The following is a 13,117-nucleotide window of genomic DNA, read 5'->3' as shown; positions in this document are numbered from 1 at the left end:
CATCCATAGGTCAAAACTGTGAGAAAAAGAAAAATTCCAAACGGTTCCCAAAAGCAAAACTTGAATGTGCTGTGCATGAGTGACTATTTACATAGCACTTACACTGTATTTACAACTACTGACATAGCATTTACATATTACTGCTGCTGCGCTGCTAAGTCACTTCAGTCGTGACTCTGTGCGACCCCACAGACAGCAGCCCACCAGGCTCCCCCATCCCTGGGATTCTCCAGGCAAGAACACATATTACTAGGCATTATAAATAATCTAGAGATTATTTAAAGCGGTAGTCCCCAACTTCTTTCGGACCAGGGACCAATTTCATGGAAGGCAGGGGTGGGGTGGGGATGGTTTGGGGGTGATTTAAGCACAATACATTTATTGTGAACTTTATTTCCATTATTAATACATCAGCTCCACGTCAGATTATCAGGCATTAGAGTCCAGAGGCTGGGGACCCCTGACTGAAAGTATATGGGAGTATTTATCTCCTTTGGGATGAACTCAGAGGGAGGCGTGCTTCTTCTTGACTCTCCTGAATACCTCGAATCTGAATTCTCCTTCCAGAATCCCTGAGGGGCTTTGGTCATGTGTGGTTCAATAAGACTGATTGAACAAGTCTCTCAAAATAACTGGAAAAGGAGGAAACATTGGCAGGAAAAGGAAAGATCTCATGTTTCCAGCAAAGCCCTCCAATGCTTTATTTTTATATACACATTTTCTAAAATATGTTCTTTTAAGATTGCAGGTTTCTTTTTGTAACTAGATACTTATATCAAGCACAAGTAACTGCCAAAAAATATGCTAATTTTCGGAAATAACTGCCTAAACTTTACGATAAAAATATTTCACTTTTATTGTAGTTTCTCTAGTTTAATTATTAGTGAGTCAAGTGTAATATACTGTTTATATCAACTACTTTTATTTTTCTTCTGTTACATACATATTCATGGCCTTTGCCCATCTCTCTTTTTGTACGTCTACGTAAGTGTCTTAGGGCCTCCCTTATAGCTCAGCTGGTAAAATATCTGCCTGCAATGCAGGAGACCAGGTTTGATTTGAGGTCATGAAGATCTCCTGGAGAAGGAAATGACAATCCACTACAGTATCCTTGCCTGGAGAATCCCATGGATAGAGAAGCCTGCAGGCCACAGTCCATAGGGTCGCAGGAGTTGGGCACGACTAAGTGACTAAACGTGTCTTATTAATTTATAAGTGTTCAGTATTTGTAAAGAATATTTTTTAAAATTTTCTATGGTAAAAACATTTTTTCCAACTTGTAAAAAAAAAAAGTCTATGGGAAGATGTGCACACGTTATATGAACACATTATGCCATTTTACGAGGGACTCTGAACATCAGAAGTTCTGTGTCCATGGGAGTCCTGCAGATATTGGGGGATGACTGTACTTCATCTTAGAAAAGGAAAGCAGGCTATCACTCTGATCTGGCAGGGCACTTAAATAATTAATTCATCATTCTCACTGACTGGTAGCCAAGCAGATTTTGTAAAAGCTTAGTGCGTTTTTTAAAAGAATACACTTAAATCTTGAAACCTATCAGTTTATTTATTAAATAATACAATATGCTCTGTAATAGCCTATATGAGAAGAGAATCTAAAAATAAGAGAGTACATATATATGTATATGCATAACTGATTCACTTTGCTGTACAGAAACACAACACTGTAAATCAACTATATTCCAATAAGTTTTTTAAAAACAGCAAAAAATACATAATAGTTAAGCTTACTAAAACCTAACTTATTAAAATGTAAATAGTTAACTAGAAACGACAAGCTTATGTCTGATCAAATACAAATTGTCTATTACCATAACTAAGAATGATCTGAATTAAGGCATACCCAGGGGTGTCTGTTATAGTCATTAGCAGATATTATGCTAAACATTTTCCTATGCATAAATAGGATCAGGATCCAACTCAATCTTAACAGAGATCAGAGATGCCACTCATCTCAGAACACTAAACTATTCACATTATTTACTGATGCTGCCTCAAGATCAAGAGCAATAGCTCAGTTCTTCTAGGCTGTAAAACAATAAACATTTTTTAAATCAGAAAAATATAAACTATCAGAGCAGTTCAACATGGATTTGTAAACAGCGACGTCAAAACTCTTCATTTTCCAAGACAAAAAAACAGGGTTCGTGGGAAAGGGAAAAGTGACAAGCAAATATAACAGACTTGCTTCCAAAGAATTCAAAGCTTCATAATGATCTCATTTTATCCTCAGATTATCCTTACCATTATACTCAAAAACAGGAGACTGAGAAATTTGCCTAGCAGTACCCAGAAAAATCACACACTAAGCCTCATCTGAGTTTCAGCAGTCTTCTCAATGGATGGAAGAACTTTTTTCTGGTAAGGAGCTACTTTTGATTTTCTCAAAATTTATGACTACAAGAGATTTGGGGAGGTGCTGCCAGGATGACTGTGTACCATGTTCAGGCTATGGGAAAAAGACTCACTGAATCAGTCTGGAGATGTAAGAGTTCATCAAATCAGCCAAGGGAAAACACAAGTCCTAAAGAAGTCATCCTCTTTTGGAGATCATCAGACTCAGTTTTCCAGAAATGTTTCACCTAACTTTCCTGTCCATCCTGAGCACTGGAAATCCTATTGGCAGAGCAATCTGAAGCTCTTCTAACCAGACCAGATGGGGAAGCAGGTATCAAAGGAAAACATGAAAGTGTCTCAGAAAAGAGCCCAAGATAGAAGTGAAAACCTAGACGCATCAGCAAGAATAACCTACAGAAGTAAAACAGGAACAGAAGAAACACTGAAAAGAAAACCTCTTAACCCAGTGGACAGCAGACCCTTAACAGATCTGTATTCTGGATTTTCACATTCTCCTCCCCAGTATGTTTTACAATAACTGATTCCACCTCTTAGAATCTGAGTGTGTGCATGCTAAGTCGCTTCAGTCCTTTCCAACTCTTGGCGACCTTATGGACTGTAGCCCACCAGGCTCTTCTGTTCCTGGTATTCTCCAGGCAAGAATACTGGAGTGGGCTGCCATCCCTAGAAGGCTCTAGGGGTCTTCTCAATCTATGGACAGTGCCTGCATCTCTTCTATCTCCTGCATCGGCAGGTGGGTTCTTTACAACTAGCACTACCTGGAAAGCCCTACAGAGGGTGCTTATATTCCGTTAACAATTACCAATTATTTAGTATGAGTAAAGACTGAGTTAGACAACTTGCACTTGAATTCTGGTTCAGCCATTTACTAGCCCACCGATCTTTATAAAGTTAATTAAATTTGAAAGACAGAAGCTGAGTAGCCTCCTCCAAATTGTTGTCTAACCTGATTATAAGAGGATCTGAAATGTATCCCTTGCGCAGGTACTGGGGTAAGTGCTTCACGTCCATCATCTCCTCAAAAGAGCCTTTAATGGGGATTAATGAGGAGAAAAGTATGTCAGGTCAGAGAATCCACAAACGAAAAAGCCATGGTGTAAAACCAACCAGGAAATATGCCTTGAGGAGAAATGTAGAGGCTGAAGAGACTAGGGTTAGGTCCTATATGCTATGCTGAAAAGTACAAATTCCTGTGGAAAGCGGTAGATTCACTCAACTATTTTAATCAGAGGAGCCATAAGATCACAGTTACATTTTAGAAATATCACTGCCACCTGGAAAATAACTGGGGACGTACTGGAAGCAGGGATAAGAGAGCTGCTGGACCACTCATCAGAGAGCAAGCTAAACGTGCCTGGGTGGAGGCAGTGAGGAAAAAAAGGATGGGAGACATGAATGGAGGGACGGATGAATAAACTTAAGAACTATTAGAAGCACACAGACTACGGCAGCACCAGAATCCTTGAGGGCAAGTTCAGGGTACCCGGCTCACAGCAGACAGCATGTATTTCCTGTGAGAATCTACAAAATGACAATTACAGAATTTAAGAACGACATCCAGGTTCTTGACATATGTGACTACGTAAACTGAAGCACCAGTCATCAGAATAGAGGAAAAGCATACTCAAGAAGAAAAGTTTGAATGTAATTCTGAACATGCTGAATTCGAATATTCAACTCCAGTAAAGAGAATGTTGTGTGTTTTTTAAGTCCACATTCTGCCCACTTACTAAGAGCCAATGCCGTACCTGCAGTTTAAACCCAAAGCCCAAGCAAGGTCTTTCCCTCACCCTAAACTGCAGGAGACTGTGATACTGACATTTATGAAAATTAAACTCGTGATTTGATACTGACTGGGCTAACAAAACATGTCCAAGATTGTAGGGTATGAACTGGACCAAAGCAGTGTGACTATGAATGCAAATGCAGTATTATAAAAACTAACACATGATGATTCGGCAGAAGCAGGGTAATGATTTCAAAGATGTCTCTTGGGTTTCAAACCAAGATAACTAGAACATAACAAAATAAATTACATAATTAAGAAAGAACCCATCTGGAAAGATAAGCTCAGTTTTCTGACACTGATTTTTTTAGGTGGTAACAGAACACCAAATAGACAGGCAAGGCCAGAGAGGGAGCAAAATATCAACAACTCATTATTTAATGAATACATATTGAGTGCTTCCTACGTACCATTGGCCCTAAGGTACTAGGAACAGAACTGAAAATTTCTCATCCTCCAGGAGTTTATATTCTACACAGAGGACAATCAATCAATCAACAGGAGGTAGCCGAGTACAATGAAGAAACACAATGGAACAAGGACACAGGGTGAAGATGGATTTTTTTTTTACAGAAAGAAATTAGGGGAAGCCGCTCTTAGAAACTTATTTGAACAGTCTTGAATGACCGATGAATATCAAATCTTCAAATACTTGGGGGAAGAATGTCCTAGACAAAGAAAACAGCACAACGTAGATACCACAGCAGGAATGATCTTGGTGTACTAAGAACCAAGAAGCTTAGAATGAAAGAGTCAGGAGATCATAATATCAGAACACAGGAAGGACAGACTGTGAGCCACACTAGGAACTTGCATTTACCAATAAGTGGCATGGGAAGGTCCTGGAAGATTCTGAGCAGGTAAATGACAGTATCTCAGACTTTTAAAAGAACATGGATCTTTGTAAATGAAAACTGATTGAAAAGGGCAAGAATGGAAGCAAAAGAAGCTGATAGCTCCTGCCACAGTCTATCAAAGAGAGAAGGATGACTGGAGTAAGATAACAGTGATGAGCGAAGAAGTGATGACATTCTAGACATATTTTTAAAGGAGAGCCAGAAGAACTGGCTTAGCGTATAGACGTGGAGGGTGAAGGAAAAAGAGAATCAATGATGACTCCTAGACATTAGAGCAGAGAAGGCAATGGCATCCCACTCCAGTACTCTTGCCTGGAAAATCCCATGGACGGAGGAGCCTGGTAGGCTGCAGTCCATGGGGTCGCTAAGAGTCGGACACGACTAAGTGTCTTCACTTTCATGCATTGGAGAAGGAAATGGCAACCCACTCCAGTGTTCTTGCCTGGAGAATCCCAGGGACAGGGGAGCCTGGTGGGCTGCCGTCTATGGGGTCGCACAGAGTTGGACACGACTGAAGTGACTTAGCAGCAGCAGCAGACATTAGAGATGAGTGACCGTAAATATCAGCAATGCTATCTATTGAAATAGGCAAGGATGAAGGACTGAGCAGGTTTGGGGAAGAAACCAAACACTGTTATTATCTTTATTTCCCATACTAACAATAAGGAAACCAAGGCACAGTATATTTAAGCAACTAAGCAAAGTTACATGGCTGGTCAGCAGCTAACCTGGGAATTGAGTTTAGGCAGTGCAGCTTCAGAGTCTGAATTCTTAACACTAAGCTAAATCACCTCGTAAGACTGCAAAGGGAAAAAAAATATATATCAAAAAATAAGTTCTAGGACTGAACATTTTGAAGTCAAAAAAAAGAGAGAGAGAGAGAAAGAGAGGGAAGCCAAAAAGACTTAAAAAGAACTAAGCAGAAAGTTAGAATAAGTCTGGTGTCCTAGAAACCAAGAGAATAAAGTACATCAAAAACAGGAATGCTAAGAGATCAACAAAGAAATGGACTAGGAATTGACCAATGGATTTGGCAAAATGGGATTCACCAGGGACTCTGAAATAAAAGCCTGATGGAATGAGTTATCTTTATAATTCAGTTCAAGTGAGCAAGAAATAAAACATCTGAAATGAGATGCATGTGTTCAATAAATGTTTACTGAATGTTTATTAGTGCCAGACAGTGGTCTACATGTTGGGGATACAGTGGTGAACAAACCAAACAAAAAGCTCTGTCCTCAGGGAGCATATGTTCTAATAACACATTGAGGCACTTCTTCAAAGGAAAAGTTATCTTCAGTATTTTACTTCTTTATGTAAAATGTTACATGGTAAAATTCAGTAAATTTCTGCTTTATGGTTTCAGTTTACCAGTTTATTGATGAATAAAGCTAACGACAATTAATTTTGAAGTGGTAAAAATATATGCTAATGTTAAATGATAAATATATCAAGTGAGTTAGTGAGAGTATATCACTGACATGCTCACTGATGGATAAAGTGAGAAGAAATAGTTATATGTATTATACATACTATATTCTGCATGCTATCCTAGCAAAAGTATTTTAAATGGGAGTCTACTGGACTCTGTCCAAGGATGATTTACTGGGAGTCTCTGGCAAGTCTTCTTAGATAACCTTTCATGATATTTTGACACATGGATCATGGGGAAGGAATTGATCCAAACAATAAAACCTAGCTTTTAAAAGGTATAATTTTCTGGGACTTCCCTGGTGGTCCAGTGGTTAGAATTCTGCTTCCACTGCCAAAGGCACAGGTTTGACAGAGAACTAACACTCCGCCAGTCACCAGCCAGAGCAGCCAAAAACAAGCAAGCAAAAAAGTAAGCTTTTCTGGAACAAAACAATGCTCCTGTACTCAAGAAGCTTACCCTAGCAAGTTCAACTGATACATTCTCAATTCAACAAACTTTAATTATGCATCTCCTCTGTAGCAACAAGTAAGAGTTAAGGAGCATAACGCAAGATATGACTACCTTTAATACGAAATAATTTAGTAAAGACAAAAAGTATTGCAGGAGGTCTGAAAAGAGTGGCAACAACAGTGGGATAGAACAATGTTTCTCAACTGGAAACTATTTTGTGCCCTCAGGGGACATTTAGCTGTGTCTGGAGATGTTTTAAACCATAGCTGTGGGTTGGGTGGGGAGAGGTCAGGGATGCTACTAAACACCCTACATTGCAAAGGACAGATACCCATGACAAAGACATTTACCTGGTCCAAACCATTTGTAGTGTCACCTATGGAAACTCCAGGTTAGGGTAATCAGGATATGATTCAGGTATGAGCTGGATGCTGAGTTGGCCTTTAATCATTAGGAGGTGCAGAAAGGTAGAAGAAACAACACAAGCAAAAGTGTAAAAGCAAGATGGAGCCTGTGTCTGAACTGGGTGGTGCAGGTACTGGGAAAGGATTTGACATTAAGAATCCAACGGAAATGCGGGTTCAAAGGGCAATGGGATATAAAGATGACTGGGTAGGTGGAAGCTCGGTTACATACAACCATGAAAACTAGATCAAGGTGATGGAAACAGAAGGAGCAGGTATTAAGAAACTGCTTTATTTTAACCATTTGCCCTGGAAATTAATGTAGTAAGTTATAAAACTGCTTGAGAGCAGCGACCACGTCTCTTATTCATCACTATCTCTTACGTCACTGAGCAGTGTCCTATAAACAGTGTGTGCTAAGTACTTATTAAGTTAAATGTTACTTCCCAATTATTTATTTATTAAATACTCCTAGTGACCTCTAAAGCTCCATCCACTGCTAAGATGCAGGACATTCATTTAAAATGTCCCAAAAAGGTTATCTTTGAGTTGATGCCTACTATCTAAAGGCACTGCAGGAGATACATGTTATTTCACTGAACCACAAACAGGATGTATTTTCCCTCTCTTTAAAGATGAGGACACCAAGACGCAAAGAACTTAAGTAACCTGCCCATGATTTCCCTCTGAGCTAGGGAGTGGCAGGGACAGGACTGAAACCTTTTCTAATCTTAACCTAAACCCTCAAGTTTCAGTGGCAGGCTGTAAGTTGGGAATTAAAAAGCAAATTCAAACCTTTCATAATTAACTATGTAAATACAGAAATGGCAATTCCATAAGGTCATCCTTATTTTTCTTGACTATAACAATTAGACATGGTATTTAACCTGCTTTCATTTCACACCTGTGCGCCAAGGTAGTCACTAAGTGTATTCAAATCACCCCAAAATTCTCTCAGGGAAAACTCAAACTCCTGTCATTATTACCCTCAGCCCAGGAAAACACACACACACACACACACACACACACACACACACACACACACACACACACACACACACACACACACACACACACAGCTAACCTGTTGAATTGATATGATCAGTACTTAAAACCTGTGATTCACGAAACAAACACAAAAAAAGAGTATTTCAAATTCAGAACAAATTAGCATTTTCATATCCCAGGTCCTATTCTACACTTAAAAGTACTGAGACCTACACTAGGAAGGCAACCCAGCGACTCAGGTCCTCAAGCGTGTTTATATTGTTGTCAAGTATTCCATCTTCATCTCTCTCCCAGTATCTTTAAGACTCTTAACCAAAGCTCTCTCCTTCCTCTCCCTCGCACAGTTATTAAACAGATTTTAAAGTCCTCTAAGGAAGCTAACCTAAAACATTATCCCAGTTCCCAACGTTTGACATGTGCCCGAGAAACCCTTCATCACACAGCTTATCATCCTACGCCAGCTGGGACTCCCTAGCTCTCGATTCTGTCCTCCCAGGAGCAATGTCCCAGCACCAGATGCCACACCAGCTGTTCCTACGCGGCCTTCGACACCCACTTTTCCAGTTCTTTAGGAACCCACAGCCCCAGCTCCAGGCCTATTTCCCAGACTCTCTCAGTCTCCCCCCTTTTTTTTTCTTCAAGAAGATGCGACAAGCCCCCAACCTCCTCCAAACCCTTACAGAAAGAGCCTCAGGAAACAGGCAGGGTTCCGCCCGGCCCGGGGGTCCAGACCGTCCGCCGGGAGCGGGCCGAGCGGGCTCGCGGTCCGCCGGGGGGTGGACAGGGGGCGGCAGAAGCACTTACCGACATCCTGATCGAAGGGATTGGTGGCAAACAGAGGCATCTCCACTGCGTGCAGAGGTGTCCGCAGGGACTCCCCCTCGACACCACGGGAGTCAGGGTGCGACCTAGGAAGGAAGTCTCCTCGGGCAAAAACAGTGGCCGAGACGGACTCTCCGCGGCCCGCGACAACCCCAGCTCTCCCCGACCCGCAGCAACCGCGGCAGCGGCGGCGGCGGCGGCAAGAGCGGAGGAGCCGCGAAGGCCCCGGACGCGGAGCCTGTCGGGAATCTGGGTGCCCTGGGCTTCGCCTGTCCAGAACCTGCCCCGAACTTGCCCCGCAGAAACCGGCCCAACCACAGAGCCCCCTCTGCCCGGACCCCCTTTGACTGGCCCCAAGGAACAGTGGCAGGGATGCCTGCCTTTCCTGACTTGGCCTTGGTCCGGAGCCTCCGGAGGACTGGGTCCTCCAGGCGCGCCGAAAACGACTAACGAGCTCAAGCGTGAATCAGAGGTTGAGCAGAAAGAAAAGGGGTCGCGTCTGGGTAGAGAGAAACCCTCTTTTCCCCCGTGCTCCGATGGTGGTCACAAGTTTGTGGTCCCTAGGGCGGAGGATGGAAACTCCTTTCCTCATCTAAGTAAAAGGGGTTATGAGTTCAGGTCGCTGCCCGCGGTGACAGGAAGCTTCCTCTGGTAAAGTCATGTGAGCGGGCGGCTTGGCCCGAATCCCGAAGAGGGGAGTGTCAGGCGCGCGGCTCCTCCCGGAGGCTGGGGCGGCCCTGGCACCTTCCAGCGAGTCCCCGAAGGCCTGCCTGGAAGCTCTGTCGAAAGCTCTTCTGGCTGGGCGTTGGCAGCTACTAGCTGTGTGATCCGCAGGCTGTTAACAGTGATTGGCAGTTGACCAAAAAGGTCTGCGATAGACAACCTCCCCCCAAAAAAGCCGAGCAAAAAAAAAGGGGCTGAAAAATGGATCTAAAGTTTGATCGGTGGTTAGTAATAACTTAAACTACTTAGTAATTTTATTTATAAGTTTACTTAACAATAACAAAAACTGTTCTCTGTATCCTGTAGAAATTCTAAGGAGCATCTTCTAGATTGGTGCATCCCACTTGAGAGGAACTTGGAGCATCTTGCATGTAAATTTACCAAAATTTACCATAACTGCTGACTGCAGGATGTAAATGTTTAGAACATGTCAACAAGATGAGTGTTGTGATAGACGAAGAGTGCTTAGAAAAAAATCCATTTTGAGGTCCCGTTTTTAAAAGTGAGAAATGCAGATTAAAGTAGCGTTTAGATACGTTTTTGTCAGACAAAGATGAAAAAGAACCAGGGATGTGGGGAATCGTACACTCATTGTTAAATGAAATAATTAGTCTCCCAGTAGAAATATTTGAAAGTGTGTAACACAAGGTTTTAAACTGAATACCTCTGGACCCATCAACTTTTTGAAATTTACCCTAAAGACTTGCTTTAACAACATGAACAAAGTTATTCATGGCAATATTGCTTATAATATCAAAGCACTGTTAACCAGAAAAATGCACGACATTAGGGATTAGACAGATGATAACTTACTTCTTGGTGTCTCAGTTTCCTCATCTGTATGAAACAAGTGATAATCGGGTTGTAAGGATCGAATGGATTCATACAAAGGAAGCCCTTGGATACCCAGCATATCAGTTCAGTTCAGTCACTCAGTCGTGTCCAACTCTTTGCGACCCCATGAATCGCAGCAGGCCAGGCCTCTCTGTCCATCACCAACTCCCGGAGTTCACTCAGACTCACGTCCATCGAGTCAGTGATGCCATCCAGCCATCTCATCCTCTGTCGGCCCCTTCTCCTCCTGCCCCAATCCCTCCTAGCATCAGAGTCTTTTCCAATAAGTCAACTCTTCGCATGAGGTAGCCAAAGTACTGGAGTTTCAGCTTTAGCATCATTCCTTCCAAAGAAATCCCAGGGCTGATCGTCAGAATGGATTGGTTGGATCTCCTTGCAGTCCAAGGGACTCTCAAGAGTCTTCTCCAACACCACAGTTCAAAAGCATCAATTCTTCGGCGCTCAGCCTTCTTCACAGTCCAACTCTCACATCCATACATGACCACAGGAAAAACCATAGCCTTGACTAGACGGACCTTAGTCAGCAAAGTAATGGCTCTGCTTTTGAATATGCTATCTGGGTTGGTCGTAACTTTTCTTCCAAGGAGTAAGCATCTTTTAATTTCATGGCTGCAGTCACCATCTGCAGTGATTTTGGAGCCCCCCAAAATAAAGTCTGCCACTGTTTCCACTGTTTCCCCATCTATTTCCCATGAAGTGATGGGACCAGATGCCATGATCTTCGTTTTCTGAATGTTGAGCTTTAAGCCAACTTTTTCACTATCCACATTCACTTTCATCAAAAGGCTTTTTAGTTCCTCTTCACTTTCTGCCATAAGGGTGGTGTCATCTGCATATCTGAGGTTATTGATATTTCTCCTGGCAATCTTGATTCCAGCTTGTGTTTCTTCCAGTCCGGCGTTTCTCATGATGTACTCTGCATATAAGTTAAATAAGCAGGGTGACAATATACAGCCTTGACGTACTCCTTTTCCTATTTGGAACCAGTCTGTTGTTCCATGTCCAGTTCTAACTGTTGCTTCCTGACCTGCACACAGATTTCTCAAGAGGCAGGTCAGGTGGTCTGGTATTTCCATCTCTCAGATTTTTCCACAGTGTATTGTGATCCACACACTCAAAGGCTTTGGCATAGTCAATAAAGCAGAAATAGATGTTTTTCTGGAACTCTCTTGCTTTTTCCATGATCCAGCGGATGTTGGCAATTTGATCTCTGGTTCCTCTGCCTTTTCTAAAACCAGCTTGAACATCAGGAAGTTCACAGTTCATGTATTGCTGAAGCCTGGCTTGGAGAATTTAGAGCATTACTTTACTAGCATGTGAGATGAGTGCAATTGTGTGGTAGTTTGAGCATTCTTTTGCATTGCCTTTCTTTGGGATTGGAATGAAAACTGACCTTTTCCAGTCCTGTGGCCACTGCTGAGTTTTCCAAATTTGCTGGCATATTGAGTGCAGCACTTTCACGGCATCATCTTTCAGAATTTGAAAGAGCTCAACTGGAATTCCATCACCTCCACTAGCTTTGTTTGTAGTGATGCTTTCTAAGGCCTCCTTGACTTCACATTCCAGGATGTCTGGCTCTAGGTGAGTGGTCACACCATCGTGATTATCTGGGTCGTGAAGATCTTGTTTGTACAGTTCTTCTTTGTATTCTTGCCACCTCTTCTTAATATCTTCTGCTTCTGTTAGGTCCAGACCGTTTCTGTCCTTTATCGAGCCCATCTTTGCATGAAATGTTCCCTTGATATCTCTAAAATTCTTCAAGATATTTCTAGTATTTCCCATTCTGTTCTTTTCCTCTATTTTTTTGCACTGATCGCTGAAGAAGTCTTTCTTATCTCTTCTTGGTATTCTTTGGAACTCTGCATTTGGATGCTTATATCTTTCCTTTTCTCCTTTGCTTTTCGCCTCTCTTCTTTTCACAGCTATTTGTAAGGCCTCTCCAGACAGCCATTTTGCTTTTTTGCATTTTTTTTACCTGGGGATGGTCTTGATCCCTGTCTCCTGTACAATGTCAGGAACCTCATTCCATAGTTCATCAGGCACTCTATCTATCAGATCTAGGCCCTTAAATCTATTTTTCACTTCTACTGCATAATCATAAAGGATTTGATTTAGGTCATACCTGAATGGTCTAGCGGTTTTCCCTACTTTCTTCAATTTAAGCCTGAATTTGGTAATAAGGAGTTCATGATCTGAGCCATAGTCAGCTCCTGTTCTTGTTTTTGTTGACTGTATAGAGCTTCTCCATCTTTGGATGCAAAGAATGTAATCAATCTGATTTCGGTATTGACCATCTGGTGATGCCCATGTGTAGAGTCTTCTCTTGTGTTGTTGGAAGAGGGTGTTTGCTATGACCAGTGCATTTTCTTGGCAAAACTCTATTAGTCTTTGCCCTGCT

Source organism: Capricornis sumatraensis, chromosome 15 (genome assembly GCF_032405125.1).
Source record: "Capricornis sumatraensis isolate serow.1 chromosome 15, serow.2, whole genome shotgun sequence".
Classification (NCBI taxonomy): Eukaryota; Metazoa; Chordata; class Mammalia; order Artiodactyla; family Bovidae; genus Capricornis; species Capricornis sumatraensis.
Note: the sequence above shows the minus strand (reverse complement) of the source record.